A 21,319-nucleotide genomic window follows, 5' to 3' on the forward strand; every position below is an offset into this window, starting at 1 on the left:
TCGGTATTGATATGCGAATTGTAAGTGTTATTTTTTAGTTGTTGACATTTTAATACGAGTTGTTGACATTCGATATTCTCGGTATTGATATGCGAATTGTAAGTGTTATTTTTTAGTTGTTGACATTTTAATACGAGTTGTTGACATTCGATATTCTCGATATTGATATGTGAATAGTAAGTGTTATTTGTTAGTTGTTGACATTTTAATACGAGTTGTTGACATTCGATATTCTCGGTATTGATATGTGAAATGTAAGTGTTATTTGTTAGTTGCTGACATTTTAATATGAGTTGTTGACATTCGATATTCTCGGTATTGATATGTGAATTGTAAGTGTTAATTTTTAGTTGTTGACATTTTAATATGAGTTGTTGACATTCGATATTCTCGGTATTGATGTATGAATTATAAGTGTTATTTTTTAATTGTTGACATTTTAATAAGTGTTATTTTATTGAATGTTGAAGATTTGAAGATTTGAAGATTTGAATGTTGAAGATTTGAAGATTTGAAGGTTGAAGATTTGAAGATTTGAATGTTGAAAATTTAAAGATTTGAATGTTGAAGATTTGAAGATTTGAAGACTTTGCAGCTAGAGTTTTAGAGCATCTGCAACGCTGCCTCGTTGCGGACTCGATCTCGTCTCGACGAGACGAGACGGCATCGAGACAGCGTTGCGGCTCCCGTCTTGTCTCGACGAGACGAGATGTCTCGACGCCCGACGCATCCCGGCGAGACAAGTCTCGAGCTCGCGAGACACGCGCCCGGCGCCACGTGGCGCGCGCGGGCTGCTGGCGTGACGCCCACTCGCGAGTCGGATTTATGACGTCATAATTCAATTTTTTTTTTAAATCAGATTTTTCAAAAAAAAAATTTAAAATAAAAAACGGTAATATTACCGTTGAACGGTAATATTTTTAATTTTTTTTTTTTTTTATATATATTCTATATATACTCTTCTCCATTCTCCATTTTACACACAAACACACATTTATTCTCTCATCTCTCTTTCTTTCCTCTCCAATCACTTCTATAAAATCATTCCTTTATTTTTTTCTTCTCCCAAATTTAATCAATTATGGATCCATTTGAGCAAATGCGTCGAATAATGGAAAATCGCTAGAAGCAGATCGACGTAGGGAGGAGGAAGCCGCCGCGCCTCCTAGGCGACGCCGGACATACATCCACCGTAACCGGGAGGAAGCCGCCGCAAGGTTGGAACGTGATTACTTCAGTCCGAACCCGGTGTGGGGAGATATCTACTTCCGTCGCCGTTTTCGTATGTCACGCCCGCTATTTTTGCATATCGCGAATACATTGGCGGCACGGGAAGAGTTCTTCAGAGAAGGGTTCGACGCTGTTGGCCGTCCTAGCCACACGACGCTCCAGAAATGTACTGCGGCGATCCGTCAGCTTGCTACTGGACAAACGGCGGATGCGTTCGACGAATACCTGCACGTCGGAGAATCCACTGGGCGACTTTGTTTGTTGAACTTCTGCAAAGGCGTCCGGGCAGCCTTCACCGCCGAATTTCTGAAGAAGCCAACTACCGCAGATTGTCAGTTTCTGCTCCGTCTTCACGAACAAGTGCACGGATTCCCCGGGATGCTCGGGAGTGTCGATTGCATGCATTGGCAATGGAAGAATTTCCCTGTGGCGTTGAAGGGGTCATACACGAGCGGCCACAAAGGCACCCACCCCACCGTTATACTCGAGGCCGTCGCCGACTACCGGCTATGGATTTGGCATGCGTATTTCGGGGTCCCCGGCTCGAACAACGACATCAACGTGCTCAACAACTCCGACCTCTTCGTTGAAGTTCTGAATGGTAAAGCGCCGGCCATCAACTTCGTCGCTAACAATCGCCAGTATAAAATGGGGTACTATCTTGCCGACGGCATCTATCCGAAGTGGCCAACCTTCGTGAAGACGTTCAACAGGCCTACGGACGAAAAGCAGTCTCTTTTTGCGCTGAAGCAAGAGTCTGCTCGCAAGGATGTGGAGAGAGCGTTCGGGGTTCTCCAAGCTCGATGGAACATTATCAAAGCCCCGGCTCGACAGTGGTTTATAGAGAATATGGTCGACATCATGTATACGTGCATAATCTTGCACAACATGATTGTCGCCGACGAAGGACCTGGGGCGGGAAATTGGTTCGACCCTGAAACCCCGGGAAGCTCAACCGCAAGTAGTTCGCCTCGAACGGGAGTGCATCCGTCTTTGCAAGAGCGGTTGTCTATTCGGGCAAGGACACGTGTTTCTACCGCCCACGCCCAACTCCAGGAGGATCTAATGGAGCACATTTGGGCAAAATTTGGCAACCATTAGATGATCGTCACTAGAGAACTCCTTCTTCTGCTTCTTTGCCTCCATTTTTTTTTATTTGAGTTTAAGTGTGCAATTTGTAATTTCTAGTTTTTTAATTATGTCTTTTTTATTTTTTTATGTATTTTAAATTGTAATTTTATTTTATTTATAATGAAGTGTGTTTTTTATTAATTGAATTTGTTGGAATTAAAAATAAAAAATGAAATTGAATGAATAGTTAAGAGATGGTTAAGAGATGGAGGGTTGCAGGTGTTGTCTCTTAGTTAAGAGATGAGCTGAAAAGTACAGTGGGGCCCATGAATAGTGAAGAGATGAGACGGTTAAGAGACGGATAAGAGATAGCGTTGCGGATGGCCTTAGGGAGGATTTTAGAAAATGATTTCAAATACAATTTAATGAAAAGATAATTATACCCCCCATGTTGACATAATGTGATAGTTGTTGACATTAAGTTAATCTTGTGAATTAGTGGCTGAGATTGCATCTCATTTCTCAATTATGCCCAAAAATCTCATTCTAACAAGACCCTATATACATACATATATATATAAGGATGTGATCATATCATAACCAATATTTATGGTGATAACCTAATAACCCTCATTTTATGGACGAAAAATATCATTTTATGGAACAGAATATCATTTTATGGAATAAAAGTATCATTTTATGCATGCTGAAAAAATATCATTTTATCGTGTACAAATATCATTTTTAGTAAAAATGATACTTTTGACCCATAAAATGATAGGGTTATTAGGTTATCACATAAATATGAGTTATGATATGATCGCACCCCTATATATATATATATAATATTTTAATTTATATAATAGAATACATATCTATAAAATATACTATAAAATTAATAGAATATATATAATAAATATCATATAGAATATATTAAAAGAATATAGATATATTAAATAATATAATATATTAAATCAATAGAATATATATAATATTATATTTAAACTATAATTCGATTATTTGGTTTTTTAGTTTTTTTTTCACCCGAATCGAACCGGACAGAAAAACCGAAATATTTGTATTTTCAAAACCGAACTGGATTTCAGAATTTCGGTTCGGATATTCGGTTTTCGGCTTTTTTTGCACACCCCTGGTACTCTCCCAGTCTCTAAAAAAGTAAAAAGTATGAACTATTTTCTTTTTATTCCGTTCCTAAAAAATATAAACTTTCTAGTTTTGGAAACTTTTTTTATTTCTAATGAGGTAGGATCCATTATCCACTAACCATACTTTTAAAAAAAATCTTTCTATATTAATATAATATATTTTAATTTATATAATAGAATATATATCTATCAAATATATTATAAAATTAATAGAATATATATAATAAATATTATATAGAATATATTAAAAGAATATAGATATATTATATAATATAATATATTAAATAATAGAATATATATAATATTATTTAAAATATAATTCGATTATTTGGTTTTTTTTTCACCCGAACCGAACCGGAAAACCGAAATATTTGTATTAACCGAAAAAATTGAACATAATTTTAGAATTTCGCTTCGAATATTCGGTTTTCGGCTTTTTTGCTCATCCCTAGTACTCTCCTAGTCTCTAAAAAAGTAAAAAGTATGAACTATTTTCTTTTTATTCTGTTCCTAAAAAATATAAACTTTCTAGTTTTGGAAACTTTTTTTGTTTCTAATGAGGTGGGATCCATTATCCACTAACCATACTTTAAAAAAAATTATTTCTATACTTAATATAATATATTTTAATTTATATAATAGAATATATATCTATAAAATATATTATAAAATTAATAGAATATATATAATAAATATTATATAGAATATATTAAAAGAATATAGATATATTATATAATAGAATATATTAAATCAATAGAATATATATAATATTATATTTAAAATATAATTCGATTATTTGGTTTTTTGGTTTTTTTTTTCACCCGAACCGAACCGAAAAACTGAAATATTTGTATTTTCAAAACTGAACCGAACCGAAAAAATCGAACAAAATTTCAGAATTTCGGTTCGGATATTCGGTTTTCGACTTTTTTGCTCACCCCTAGTACTCTCCCAGTCTCTAAAAAAGTAAAAAGTATGAACTATTTTCTTTTTATTCTATTCCTAAAAAATACTCCCTCCGTCCCACAAAGATAGTCCCACTTTGACCTGACACGTGTTTTAAGAAATGTAATGAAAAGTGAGTTGAAAAAGTTGGTGGGATGTGGGTCCTACTTTTAAAGTATTAGTTTTATAATAAAATGTGAGTAGGAATGAGTTGGTGGAATATGGGGTCCACTACCAAAAATGGTAAAAGTGAAATGGGACAAACTTTGTGGGACAGACGGAAATAGAAAAAAGGGACAATCTTTATGGGACGGAGGGAGTATAAACTTTCTAGTTTTGAAAACTTTTTTTGTTTCTAATGAGGAAGGATCCATTATCCACTAACCATACTTTTAAAAAAAATTCTTTCTATCTCTCTTACTTATTTGGTGGAAATTATATATAATATGTAAGATGAAAAATACTATACGGACAAGGGGAGTGTTATATTGCTAACTACAACTAAATAATAGCCAATAGATATTCAAATCAAGAGCTTAGATCATTAATCCCTAAATGTCAATACGATCAACGAAAAACATCAATAAGGCCATAGGATTAATTCCAAAAAATATCAATAGGGGTATTAATGTCAATTAACTACATGTTTAGTTATAACTAACTTTTAAAAGAAATCCCAAAACTTTAAATTCATATAACATATATCAACTTAAAGATAATTTCATAAGGATTCCAACGATATCATACATGCATATGTTCCGACGTCAAAATTTGAAAAAAATTGCAAATTTTTTTAATTTTTTTCGTACAAGCAGAAATGTCAAAATACTTGTTACGGATTATGGTCATGCACAACAGCTGATGGTGCATGGGAGCAAGGTGGAGCTGCAGCATATGGAATCAAGACTTAGGCTAACTTTTGAGCTGGCATCTAGCCGTTGGAAGTTGGTTGCTCTAGCTGTTGTAACCGATTGAGTGTAGCTCTCATACACTCTTATTTTAGCTAGAGTATAAGTAGTGTAAATAGATTCATTGAGAAGTAGTTCTGTAGTTGTAACTTCATTTAGTTTTCTCTCTCGATCATTCAATAAGTTTACATTCTCTGCAACATCTCTTCTTCTACAACCCTCTTTCCATACTTACTTTAGCTTTCTTGTTCGAGTGCTTCTCTGATTACAACAATACTACATAAAATATGTCAATATAATACATGTAGAATATCAATATAAGCAATTGGTTAACATTCTTAAAGCATTGTGTTGACATTCTCAAAGCATTGTGTTGATATTTTCATCCAAAACCCTAATTTGGAGTTTTTTTTTTATCTTTTTTTATTTAATTAATAAAAATGAAAATTACACGTAGCAAATTGTAGATCACACGTTTTCTAAAATCCTATAGCCTTAAATTAGTTGTAGTTAGCAATTAAATGATGAGTTAGCAATTGATCACTCCCCATACGGACAAAATATTATGCTATTTAAACAATATTGTTAGTACACACAGTGAAACACATCTTCAGTTAAAATATTTTTTTATATCTTTTAGTATTTCACTAATTTTGCATTATTATAATGTTTTAACAAAATTTATTTTACTCTATAAATTATGTCAAAGTTCACATTCATAATTCTTACATGTCCCTACACTCATCGTATTTTGAATTCAAGCATTTTAGAATCATTTATATGAATTTATTGAGCCTAAATAGTATTTTAAATCACACGCTATTTATTTATGCATTTTATGAACATGTAAGAAATGTCACACAATATCATCGTCCATGACCATGAGTAAAAATGTTTTCGATAGGATACAGTGTTAGGAAATTATTTTTCTATCATGTATTCTTGAATACATAATTGAATATAAATAAAGCAAGATCTTCGAAAAATATGTATTTCACGTAAACCATAAATATAATAGGATCGAGATATACCTTGGTGATCCATAGCGGAAGCGATTGGGGAAGACGGAGAGAACTTCCTCGGACTTTCTTTGGCATAGTAGCGCAGCTCCAACTCCAAGGATTTGTTTCTCTCTCTTTCCCTCGTTTATGTGTTCTCTATAATGTGTGTGATTTGATGGGATCGCCACACTTGTATATATAAGCAGAGAGATGACAAACCCTAATTATAAAACGTTAAAGCCCTTTCCATCAAAGTGGCTATTTAATTAAGACGTTTCTTTTTTACCAAGTAATACCAAAATCAAATTAAATAATTGTTCATAACAATTTAATTTGATTTTTGTAGTCCATAACATATCAAACCGTAAATATATTCATGCGTCCATTAATAATCAAAGGAATCAAATAATCCTTCACTTAATTACTAAATCAAATACATATACTATAATGTGTTAATATATTCTCCTTTTCCTTATTAGTATAAGAACATATATTTATTCAAACTTAATAACAAATTTAGAGAATATATTATGCCTAATTGAATGATTATAGTTTACGAAAACGGCCCATTATATTAATAGCTATTGATAGCTAATTAATTAGGGAAAAATGTGTCTTATACCAAGTTAATGTATTATATTAAAAATTCAATTCCATTTAAGATTCTATCACATGTCACATATGTGAGACACAAAACTTACATACAGAAGTAAATTTTCACCAATTATTAGAGCATCCCCATCCGTGCTCTTAAATAAGAGCACGAAGATAGGCCCGGATCCATTTTCACTCCTTGTCCTTAAGCAAGAGCACAACACCCACATGCATGCTCTTCCGCAAGGACAAGCTCAAAGTTCCCACCATTCTATTATTCAATTTAAATACTTCAATTAGTAAAAATATTTCTATGATATAAAAATATATTAAAAAATAAAAATTACATAATTAAAATCCTAAAAAATAAAAATTACATAATTAAAATCCTAAAACATAAAAATACATAATTAAAATCCTAAAAAATAAAAAAATACATAATTAAAATCCTACAAATTAAAAACCACATAATTAAAGACTAAAAAATACCCCCGTGGAAGACTAGTCCTCTATCCCCAATGTTCTTCGGAGACCCCGTATAATTGGAAAAATTGAAAAATAAATTAAAAGTGTGTAGAAAACGGATATACTTTATTGAGAAGTGGAAAAATATATTTTTTAATTTAAAAACGTTTTTTAAATTAATTTCGAATTTTTTTTAAAAAAAGAAAACAACAAAATCTATGTCGTTGTCCAATTGCAGCCCGCCACGTAAGCCTGCTCAACGACAAGGACGTGCTCTTATTTAAGAGCACCGCCCTGTTGCTGGCAAGGACAGATAACGTACATTAGTGAGCAGTGGCGTCCTTGCCAGCAGCAAGGACGGACAACCTTACTAATATGGATGCTCTTATATTCAAGGAAACAAAAAAATGTCACTTTTCATCATTAAAATAAAATTTCTGTCTTCTATCTCCTGATTCAAATATATAACCACACTTTTTCTTTTATTGTAATGTAATCCACAGCACAACTCAAACTTAAAATTCCATGTTATACAATAAATTGATCATCAGTACAAAAACTACTACTACTACTAGAAAAAAGAGTATAGATTTAGATGTTGTGTACAAAGCATAGATCTCTTGATAGGGAAGCCTACGTGGATAGATCGAGACCGTCAATTGTCATTGATTCAAGTAGAGCGCACGTGGATTTACAACCGATCAGATGACGTGGCAGGTTCAGGAACACCCTACTGAGTACTGACTTTGAAATATTTTGGCCAAAAAACTCCGCTAGAGAAAAGAAAACGTGTTATGTTAAATAATCAAATACTCTATGGTCAATCATTTGCAAAAGTATTGTGTTACTATTAATTTATTTCTACTATCACATATTTAAATTCAGGATCAAATTGAATAAAATAATTTCTACGCGGAAACTTGAATGACGGTGCATCCGGCTTATTAATTCTCATTCATCAAGGATTGAGATTGACTACTTATGTTCAAAATTTAATTATGGCTTGTGTAGGGTGGAAGTTTGACATTTGGCATTGAAAATGATGAATATAGTTAGGAGATTTGTGTGGCTTCTTTCATTTTTGTGTGCATACAACTTATGTTTATTGCGTGCCTTTTTGGTAATTAATGAATTGTTTAACGCTAAGTAGAGATTAATAATCAGGAATCGGCTAATGAATATTCATTAGAATATGCCAATAGTTTCTAATTAAAAATTAATCCCAACCTTTAAAAATTATCGATTTCTTCATATATTTTGGAAATTTTATCTACTACATTCCATGGGTCCTCGTCTAATGCTTATAACATCATAATCCAAAACTAAGACTAAATCTACACCCTTAGATTTTGAAATGAGTTAATAAGATTAAAGCTCACAAATTTCAATAAATAGTAGACAAAATATCAACAAAAGGGTAATATTGTCATTATGTTATCATATGATAATTTTCGTGGGTGTTTTTTTATATCAACATAGTATATTACAAATATCAACAATATGACATGAGAATATCAACACAATTACAAGAAATATCAATACAATTTTATTGATATTTTACCTACTTTATATTGAGATTTTGCATACACTATATTGAGATTTTTTTTGTATTTGTTGATAAAATCTGCTTATCAACATCATACGAAAATTGAAATATAATTTATCAAATTTCATCACCCGAATATCATCGGAACATATGCAATTAAGATATCGTTGGAATCCTTATAAAATTATCTTTAATTTGGTATATTTTTTGTGAAAAAAATAATTTAAATCGAGAGAGTTACGTAAATTTAAAATTTTAAGATGATTTTGATGAGAGAATTGACATTGATACCTTTTAAGTTTATTTAATAATTTTTTAATTTAAAATATCCATGTGGTATTATTTCAACTAGATCTTCTAATCTAGTAGATAAGATTTGATCTTAATTTGTGATTATTGATCACTCCCCTACGTGCCAATATTTTCAACTTATCAATCTCAATTTCAAACCGTAATAGTTATATTAATCAATTTTTGAATAATTGTTTTGAAAAATAAATTTAAAGTGAAAACTGATATCTTTGTATTCAACTTATTTTTGGAGAAAAAAAACAAATAGACTATTCTCTGATACATCGTGTCACGACTCAATTGTTGAAGTAATATTATGACGATACAACTTCAAAAGATTAGGACAGAAATCATAGATTGAGAAGATTGCTATAACCTTGAACATTTGCTAAATTTTAATAAAATCAATAGATTTCAAAGATTATGTGAGAATTGATAAAATTACTAAAGTTTTTGATGAATTGGATTATTAAAGTATAACTCCTACGAAATTTTGTGTGTTTTGGTGTATTGAAATTTAGGTAACAGAAAAACTGGGCTCTGAAGAAAAAATAGTTTGGGCCGACAAGTAAAAGCTTCTATTTTGAAGTTAATCGGACAACAAACCAAATTTGGGCTTTAGTTATTTGATTCGGAAAGAAATTAATTTAGACCCTCGTGAACTCGATAACTAATGTAACAAGGCCGGTACTATGAGTTATAATATTTGAATTAAAATTAACCCCAACAAAAATAAAATTAAAATCTATAAATTCCAACTCCTACATTAACTAGAAAATATACTAGTAGTATTTTGCAATAAAATATCTAGATCCTGAAACACACATAAATGATCTGTGGAAATTCTAAATAATTTTACCTAGAAATCAATAAAACATAATTTGAATGCTATGACGCAACAACTAAGTATAATGGCAACCTATTTTGAACCAAAATTAATATTGATCCTTGGGTGTAATTAATGTAGTGTATTTAGGTTTGATTGAAAGTGCTTTTTTTCTATTGATAGCGTTTATAGGTCCCCAACAAGCATGATCCTATACATTTGTTATTGTGTACAAGTGTATGAACTTAGACATAGTAATTTTTATTTTAATAAAAAAAGAGGTGTTCCCCAATTTGAAATGTATTTGCAGCTAGTGTTATAAGCTGCAGTGGTTATATACTTATATACCATGAGTAATTTTATTCGTCACAATCAGTTGGTTTGAAAAAGCTATGAGACTATGCTATGCAGAGAGAGTAAGTAAGAGATTAAAGAGTGGCAGCTTGCAAAGTTGGACTGGGCCCCAATGTGGCGCAGTGAAGTTCAGTCAAAACTTTGGGAATCCAACCTATCTCTCTTGATTTTACTTGTCATTTAATTCTTGTTTTTATGTACCTATCTTTTTGTGTAAAATATGATGTGTGGTACATATATAAAGTACTATAACTAAATTAATCAGTACAAGGTAAGATTAATCGCAGAGCTGAGGAGATGGGCATGGGAGTTAGTGTCTTTTATTTTTTCCACAGGTATTTCTGTCATCAAAATTCATTTCTCTTTTAATAAAGAATGATCACATCTATATACATCTCTCTCTATATAGAGAGCTGTTACAGTGTTCCCACCGGCCTTCTCACTAGAGTGCTATCTAGTTTATGTGGGCCAACACTAACAACATGCAAAATGGGAAAATTAAAAATATTAATAATACCTCAGATACTTGATTTTAGGATAATGCAATTCAAGAATAGTCTTAGGCTTAGATTATGAATTGTGGCCTCCCATAACAATGATTGCTAGTTTTTGTTATAGAAGATGTTTTTATTTTAGCCAACTTCGTTTTATTTAATTTTCTTAAACTGATTACGTTAAATGCGTTGAAATTTTTGCAAAAGGAATCATAGATACGAAGCATGAAATACAAGTAAAATTAGATCACACAAGTATAATGATCAATTTTTTTAAGAATTATATATATTCACATAGCAAAATGATAGTAGCATATTTATGTTAATCTAATAGTAGAGTAAATTAATGTGTTGGATCCAAAATTTTCATAATCAAAATTTAAATCTAAAATCATCTTGACGCGATCTTCAGAAATGAAATCCAAATACACGAAAACAAGTTCTCATTTTTTCCTTGCTAACAATGATTTTTTCTTATCAAGTTCCCAGATACTGGCCCTCACCATACTATTCTAAACTGCCCCCATAAAATTAAATTTTAAATTTTAAATTTTAAATTTTAAATAATGATAAATGCACTTTTTTGGCAGTTGTAATTTTCCAATAGCGGCCCACCATTGTATTAAAAATATAAAAATTTAATACTAATGATACTGTTTTTTCATTTTTGGCTGTTGTGATCCAATAACGACTTAGACGTCTGATACCAACTATTTCGCATGTGTTAAACTCTTCTCAATATTCAATATGGACCTTTATGATAATTTAATATTTAATTAATTAATTAATTTTTGCTGTTTCATTTATTTGTTTCTTGTTTTCAGAATAAAAAGTATTTTATTTTCTTGTTTGCTTATCTCTTTGTACATTTTCATAAATATGGTTTAATATTGTAAATTTTTTAATATGGATGTACTTTTGCAGAAAGAAGTCAAGTGTTTGGTTTTCAAATTTTTGTTCTTCTAATTAATTAATTTTTGCTGTTTCATTTATTTGTTTCTTGTTTTCAGAATAAAAAGTATTTTATTTTCTTGTTTGCTTATCTCTTTGTACATTTTCATAAATATGGTTTAATATTGTAATTTTTTTTAATATGGATGTACTTTTGCAGAAAGAAGTCAAGTGTTTGGTTTTCAAATTTTTGTTCTTCTCTCATTATTCGCATAACTCATACGAAAATCTTTTAAATTTGTTTTGGATGAAGAATGGAAAAAGAATAAATTTAAATCTATACACTCAGATATTAGTAATACAAAACTTATAAAAAATGAAATATTTAATTTAAATCATGCGTAGAAACGAATTCAAAATAAAATTGTATCTAAAGTTCAATACTACTATATTATATATATTAAAAATATTTTCAATTTTTTTTGTGATTTGGGGATTAAATATATGAATATATGCGCAAGAGTAACAATTTCTGAAAACATGTTTACTTTTTATCATCTCTACTCATATTTGTACTTCATATTTTAGCATAATAGTAAAAATTTTGAAATTAAAATTTAATTTTATTGAATTAACTTTTATGTTTACCGTGTATGCACGTGCATAAAATTATGGAATAAAAAGCCCTAGCTTTTCTAAAAAAAAGTTGAAACATTAGGTGTTCAATTTTTTTTTGCCGATTTCCAAAAAAAACCTAAGTCACTGAAAATAAAAGAAGGAAACGTTTCGTAGACAAATACAGTCTCTCTCTTTATATATCTCGAAAGAAGAAGAGATGGCAGAATAAAAAGAACTTTGGCAATTGTTACTGCAAAAGTGCGTATTATAATTTGTACTCCACTGATATATTATTTGTAATTTCTTTACAGCAGAGACTCAAACAAATTCCTAATGTGGCTATATCTAAATAAAAACCAATGATAAAGAAATTTGAATCAAATACAGTGAATATTATCTAAAAATGTCTTAGAACCAACATATGGAGGCCATTAATTCAACATACACAGGGGCTTGGTTTTAGTCAGAACTTAGAAATACATTTGTCGTGAGAATGTGAGGTATTGCACAAAAATATAAAGGTAAGGCATTTAGCATATATTTAGTCATGTATTGAATTTAAAACGATTTTCAAATTCTCAATTGCAATAAATATTCTTGTTAATTTTGCACTACTACATGTATAAGACTAATTTCTTTAATATAAAAATGTGCACAAAATTTCTAATATAATCTTACACATGCAGAAATTAAAATTTCAGAAAAAAAAGGTTCGATCAATTTTAAAGGTAGTATTGACTTTTAAAGTTCACGAAATATAGTCAAGTTTTGTCCTTCAACTGACAAATAGACTGGAAAAATATAAGTTTATATCTTAACATCAATTTCATATTATTTAGTTATTTGAGTGAATTTGTATTTAATGCGACAGTCAAAATATAAGTTTATATCTAAACATCAATTTCATATATCTGAATTTTTACAAGTTTGAAAGCACAATTAAGTGATTAACATATACTCGATCACATTATCAATTTCTGACGTATATACTCCCTCCGTTCATTCATAGTTTAGTCATCTTTCCATTTCGAAAAGTTTTTTCATAGTTGAGTCATTTCCATATATGGTAACTTTTTTCACTTTTCTACTTTACTCTCTCCTACTTTATTCACTTTATACTTTATTCTCTTTACCTTTTCCTCTCTCTTACTTTTATTATCTATTTATTTAACATACTCAACATTCCTTTCTATAACTCCGTGCCGAAAAATTTCGCCTCAATTATAAAGAAACGGAGGGAGTACATTATATCAGTTATACTCCATGTGAACGACCTAAATATTTTACTATAGGATGATTACAAATAACGTTAAATTTTACAGATAATTATTGATTAAATTTTGAAGTGGGGCGACAAACCAAAATTTTCAATTTTTTATAATTATTTTCGATTAGTTTTACGTTTAAAAAGTAATTAGCTGATAACGTATTAATTTAATAAATATAAAAAGTGAGTTCTGGAAAATTCAGTCAAAGATGTTGACTGGCACAGAATTCATTGATCTTTATTCCATCTTGTCTTCTCTGCAGCACTGCTCATTGTATTTTGATTTTTAACAGAATTCTTGGCAGTAACGAGGTGCTTAACCACTTTGCTAATTACTCGTATTAAACTAATAACCCTTTATCCCTTTTTAATTTAATTTCACTTTTGAAAAAAATAATTTGCAGAAGAGATGTGATGATCCGCTTTAAATTTTCCCTTTAATTTCCTGTTTTGAAAATAAAAATAAAAGTTTGCAGCAACTTTACGGGGTCGTTTTGGACCGTTTGTGCAAAGAGAAAATAATGTGCCTTTTTACTAATTTAGATATCCAAAAGCAATATGTGGGCTTCACGTATGTAACGACGGAATAGTGTAAATTACTAAATTTCATTAAGGAATATTAGTATTTCCGAGAGAAATAAAATAATACGAATAAATTAATGCAACCTTTTATCGAAGGGGTTTATGGGAAAAGGAAATTATTTGATGAACGTGAAATTAAGAAATTAAATAAGAAAACTAAAAGATTATCTAAATGGATGCATAAATTTAATTAAAAATACATCCCTCTTTTATGGTCATACTTAATGCCAAATGATTTGTTTAACTAGTTAAATACCAAATGCACTTAATGCCAGAGACAGTACTAGACCTATGGAAAAAGTTATTAATTGAAAATAATAGGTGATATTTAATTTTATTAGCTTTGTGGGGATATCGCTAAAATAATATGGCACACATCTTGATGAAGCTTATTTTTGTCCAACTTTACGTCCATTTGCTTGAGTAAACTATTCCATGATCAAAACATTTTCTCCAATAGAGGAAGGAAAAAATCTCATATTGAATTTTTTATTCGATGAAATATTATGTTTTATATATTTATCTCGAGTCTTTATTTTATGCATGACTTAGTTAAATCACCATCATGTGTAGCTTTATGGCAATATAATTAACCTTCATAAAAATAGCATACGAAGATAACGTGCGAAGAATAATTTAAGAAAGGTTTTGATGTTTTCGGTAAAAAGGTAAAAGGAAGAAAATGTAAAAGTGAAAGCTGGTGAATTAACTTCTTTAATGACATGCACGTATTCAATATTCTAAATGAGAATATATGCGAATCCATTTTATTTTATTTTTCATACTTTTTTGTTTTTATGCGACCATTTGGAAAATTTAATTTTTTCCACGCACACACATCAAAATTCAAATAGAGTTTTTCCATCATAAATATGGAATTAATTAGTTACTTGCAATAACACATTAATGATCTCATTATATAAAACACTAAACCATGGAGATCAATAAATCAAGTCTTATTTAAAAAGTGATGAATATTTTCTTATCCGAATAAAAGAGGGACGATGAAATGGGGAGTGGTTTAAGGAAGTTCGATTATGGAGTACGTTGTAAAAAATAGGAATCATTTTGAGCCCTTCCATCATAAATGTCTGTCGTTGATAATTGATCCAAGTCGCTGAGTGAATTGGAAATTCACGATTCAACTTTTTAAGGCTAAAAGTCCTTTTTTTTCAATTTATAATTTTGCACAACAAATTCATTATGTTCCATTATTATAAATTTAGATTATATAATATCGTTTTAGTCTCACTTAGAACTAGAGTTCTTTAAGTTAATCAGAAGAAAGAAATAAGGTCGTTACTCTTGTCTATCTTTAGTGATACAATTGACAAATATATAAATCGGGAATGATTACCTATATATATATCCATCATCAAAACTTTAATTATTAACTAGTAGTCTAGCTAGTTTTATTCCGCACTGCAACTTATAAGTTTATTTATAACGTGTACAAAAATTTACTAACATCTGACAACTAAATTAATACTTACTAGTAATATTATTTGTGGTGAAGAAAATTTAAGTCTATCTTTTAGATAAAACACAGAAGTCATATTACCACAACAATTTACTTTTGTCCTATTTTTGTTGTTACATTAGTAGTTTCCGATGGAAGTGGAGGGGTAATTTGATAGCCATCAAACTGGTTGGCCAATTGTTTTTGGAGCCAGAGAAAATTTGTAGTCTGTCAGCATCAACTTTTGTATGTGAAAGAGAAATAGGTGGTTAGGGCTTGATGATAGAGCAGAGCACTGCCCATTTCCTGTGTTCTAATTGACAAATGCTGAGAATTATACTCTTTGTGACCCACTTACCCATGCATGCTCTACTCCTATCTCACATGTCTCTATTCCATACATGACACTATGCTCCACAACATTGTATACAAACTATTCGTTTATTTATAAAATACAGAAAGAAAAGAAAATAAAATAAAAGAAAAAAGTTGTATAGGGATATGTGAATGCCATCTTCATACAGATGGGGTATTTATCTAGTCACTTTTTCTAAAAATATAATGATAGTTTAAACCTTGATCTTGGATGAATGGCTAATTAATATAAAAAGGTCGTTCGGTTCGTAAAATTATATATCGTGATTAATTATATATTGTGTTTGATTTATAAGATTGAATTTCACAATTCAGTCCTGGATGGATAATCATATGATAATTTGTTATAGCCACTCCCTAACTTAAAATAATTTCACAGTTCCATCCCATACTACATTTCAAAATTATTTGATCTAGCAAACTGAACAACCATAAAGATTATTATCACAAAATAAAGTATGGGAGTTTAGGTTAAATATGGAAAAAGAATATCTCCTATATTATATGAGGGATATGTCTCATAATATGACTAAAATCAGAGGATTTTTTTACTTATAACTAGAAGTGCTCTTTCATTCTCAAAAGTATCCAAAAATTATATAGTGAAATTTCTAGTTTAACATCGTATCCAAGTGTAGATACATCTCTTAAATTTGTGATTATTTGTGTTATTATCCAACAACTATTACTAAGAGCGTAGGTTCAAGAGACAAAATTCACGATGGGATGGATAGGAACTTAGGAAGATTGTTGTGGAGAAATTCGACATATCTGGTTTTGGATTTTGGAAGATACAGACTCAAACCCAAAATAAGGAATGAGACGAGGAAATTAAGAAATACTAGTTGAATGAGTTAATTAAAAATAAAGTAAAATAAGAGTAAAGAAAAAAAATGTGAGATAAAAGAGAGCAAAATAGGTGAGATAATGAAGTAAGATTGGTTACATGTTTTGTTTTATGTTAAAAAAAGACTCTAACTTTGTTGGGGTATTTTAAAGAGAAATACGATTTGACTTAATTAGAATGAAGGACATTTATTTTTTTCTGGATCGACCCGATGCAGGAGGATAATCCAATAATTTAAACTACTCCTTAGGACTACTCGGAGAAATTACTAATGTGATAATGTAGACAAAAGGTATCGCTTTAAAATTTTAAGAAGTTAATTAAAGATGAAGTCTTTGATTAACATAAAAATCGGTATTGGATCTTGCGTTACATAGATTATGCTAAATTATATGGTTTAATTAAGATTGTTCTGAATATTTTGGGCAGTGAAATGGTATCTTGTCTATATACTGGCTAATTAGTATCCGCATTGATCTATTAACAAACAAATGGAGTACATTTCATGTCAATTAAACGACAAACACTATTGGTATGACTATTAAATTATGGAGTAAGCCATACCTATTTAAAATCAATTTTATTTAGGTGGCGTTCAGTTTCTTAAATAAAATAATACTAAGATACAATTTATGACTGAGTTGTGAGATTATTTTAGTCATAGGAGATTAGTTATGACTAATTATTACATGATTATCTAGGATTGAATCTAGTGAACCAAACACAATACAAATTTAATCCGAGATACAATCTTGCAAACCGAATATCCGTCTATACATTATTTTTTATATATTTTAGGGTAGTTTGATTTGAAGATTAAGTCTCATGATTAAATATGTATTGTGTTGGTTCATTAGATTGAATCTCACAACCTAATTCTAAATGTATAGTATCATGATAATTAATTATAATCACTCTCCTGTAACTATAATAATCCCATAATTTAATTTTAGATAAACAATTACTCCCTCCGTCCCAGATTAAAAGTCATTTTTTGCCATAAAAGTCCATTCCAGTTTAAGAGTCACTTTTAGAATTTTCCATATTTGGTCATACAATTTTACCCTATTCTTCATCAAAATTACATCAAAATGTCATTATCTAAATTAAAATAAACCAAAACAAAAATCAAAAGTCAAAAGGGACTCACCTTCAACCAACTCTACCATCTCACTTCATTTATTACACACTTCACCATCTCACATCATTTATTACACTTCAACTCTTTTTTAAAATCCGAGCCATAACAATAAGTGACTCCAAATGTGGGACGGAGGGAGTATATGGTAATAAATTAATGCAATTGAACAACACATTATCCTAGTGTGGTATGGATGATAACAAAAACTTGTATGAGCTTTATTTCAAGAGGTCTCCGAAAAATATTGACCTTGTACTTAAAAAGTAAGTAATTTATTAAAAATTAATATTATTTCAATAAAAATGAATATTATATGTTATAAATAAATGTGATCAATTCTTATAAATAAAAATCACAATTTATTTTGAACAAAAGTCATACTACTAATTTTAATGATTGCACTTCTTACTAATGAATAAATATTAATAAAAAAATGTAAATTTAGAAACTGGTCGAAAGTCAAACTCGAGTCTAGATCAAGTTTGACACATGTGCATACATAAGTGTGCCTTAGGGCATCTACAATCGTCCGTCACTGTAGCATAGCGGACGATGGGTTATCCATCGTCCGCGCCCGATAGATCATCTGCAAACGATATGCCTTCTACCATGCATCGTCCGCAATTCGTCCGTCCCACTATGGGCGACGCGGACGATGCGACACATTTTTTTATTATTTTTTTAATTTTTTAATTCATCAAACACTATATATATATCTCACATTTTTCATTCTATTTCACTCTTCCACTCTTAATTCTCTCTATTTCTCACTCGCTCTATTTCACTAGAATGAATCGCCGAGATTACCCAAGTCCGAATAGTCCGATGTTCGGTGTGGTGCATGGTGGTGGCTGGGTACAGAATCCAATGAGTACCGGCCCTTCGACTCCAACATCCAATACGATCCTGAGTTCAGCACGGATTCGTACGAGCTGTCAGACATGGAGCCTTCTCCCACCCACGCACCCGCCCCACCCCGTGACCGCTCCTCCTCCGCCGCCGCCTCGGGCTCCGCCACCTAAAAGAAGCGGACCAAGGCAAGGGCCCAGAAGTTGCCGCTTCCGGTGAACAACAAAGAGTTCGCCCCGGGGAGGATGAGCTACAACCCGGATGAATTCATCGTCCTGACGAGGTGTTGGATTGATATATCTGAGGACCCGGTGTTCGCCAACAACCAGAGGCTAATCGCGTAGTGGGAGCGCATCGCTAATAAATCCAACGAGAGCAAGCCGTCGGCCACCTACAAGCGCCAGAGGGAGCAGCTCCGCAAGCACTGAGATCAGATTAAGAAGCATGTCAATTTGTTCTCGGCGGAGTACGAGAAGTGGAAGAGGGAGCAGGAAAGCGACGAGAGTATGGCGGATGTGTGCGATAAGACGATCGCGATGTACACTTCATTGTACGGCGATTTCAAGCACTACCAGTCCTGGCACCTTTTGAAGGAGAAGTAGAAGTTCCAAGGAGGGATTCTGCCCCTATCCTCTGCGGCGAAGAGGGCGAAGAACGCCTTCGCCGGTGACTATACGAGCAGCGACAGCGGCGCAACTCCAATGGACCTCAACCATCCGTTGTACGAGGATGAGAGTTCCGGCACACCGATGTCCTCCCGGCATCCCTCCGGCGTCAAGACTGCCAAGAGCAAGGGCAAGGCGAAGGCGACATCCTCACAGGCGCTGCCGCCGGCCCCGACCCCGAGCGCGGCCACGGCCCCGACTTCGACTGCGGGACATACCTACACTGAGTTGGTGGCCTCCGCCGACTTTAGGACGTTGTTGGACACACACAACGCCCTCTGGCAGACGGACGATCCGACTCAAGTCGAATAACTCAAGGATATGATCGAGCACCTCCGCCGCAAGTTGTGAATGCTTTAGACTAGCATTTTTATTATATGTAGTGCACCTTTTTTTTTATTTCTATTTTGTAACTTTTTTTTAACTAAGTAAATGTAGGATTTTCCTTTTAATTGTGGTGTCTTTTTTTAATATTTATTCCGCTTGATATATTTGTAAACGTAAATTAAATATAAAATAGAAGTAAAAACTATAGGGTGGACTTTAAGGCGCCCCAGTGCAGGTGAAAGGGTAGGAGGACAAAATGCTGACGTGGCGGAGCATAGGGCGCCCTATAGGGCGGACCTTAGGGCGCCCCATTATGGATATATGTTCTACAAAAACTTATCTTTTTAAGGATAAAAATATAATTACTTTTGAAATTTCTTGAAAAATAACTAGTACCAAAATTTAGAACGCAAAAAATTCATAACCCAGAAATAGAGAGGACAGAATATAATATTTTAGATATTACTATAGTTTAAGGAATCGGAAGGAGTAATTTTTTTTACTCAAAATATAATATTGTTTGTAGTCATTTTATAAGAGCATATGCTGATTGCTAAATATATCAGTGGATCCAGCTTGACTGACATTTAATGCAACACTAGACACGGACTACCCTAAGTTATTATATTCCATTAATATTTTCGCCATTGTATGATCTGTAGTTATTATTTGGTCTAATTATAATTACTACATCACAATCTCTCCATTTTTTTCATTAAACTCAATACGTTATTTAATAGAACCAGTAGATTCCAGACTCCAGAGTAAGAATAAAATTAAAGGTTATAGTACGTAGTTGACATAAGCAAAATGTAATTAAATGACTAAACTATGCTTAAACCTATTAATTATTATGGTACTAGTATATAACAAATTAATAAGAGGATAGAATGTGAAGAAGGGGACAAAATGACATTTTCATTTTAAAAAAGCAAAACTGCCTCAAAAGATATGATTACCTGTCATGATTTTTGTAAAGATAAGAATCACAAAATATGATTAGCTTATTTGTACTTCACTCTATCTATAAAAAAAACATGTCTTTAAAATATGATCTAACTAGAAAAACTAAATATTACAAAAAAAAATCATAATAAGTAGTACAGATTAAATTAGTCTTATTTCAATGATGTTTGAAGTTGGTTCTTATTTCTAGTAAAAACAAAAATGCATTATGAGTGAAAATGGGTACTCAATTTAAGTTGGAATTATAAATTTTTATTTAATACTCGTACTATAAATAATAATAGGCTGGAGAATCAAGAAAAATAATTTAACTACTCTGCTTATGTATATGAAGTGACGCCATGATGGCCCAACCCATGTTCTTCTTTGACCAGTCCTACAGTATTATTGAATCCTAAGTTAATAATCCACAACCCAATCAAATAATGGCACGTATACTCT

Source organism: Salvia hispanica, chromosome 4 (assembly GCF_029641045.1).
Source record: "Salvia hispanica isolate PSC_SH4W2 chromosome 4, Shi_PSC_v1, whole genome shotgun sequence".
Lineage (NCBI taxonomy): Eukaryota > Viridiplantae > Streptophyta > Magnoliopsida > Lamiales > Lamiaceae > Salvia > Salvia hispanica.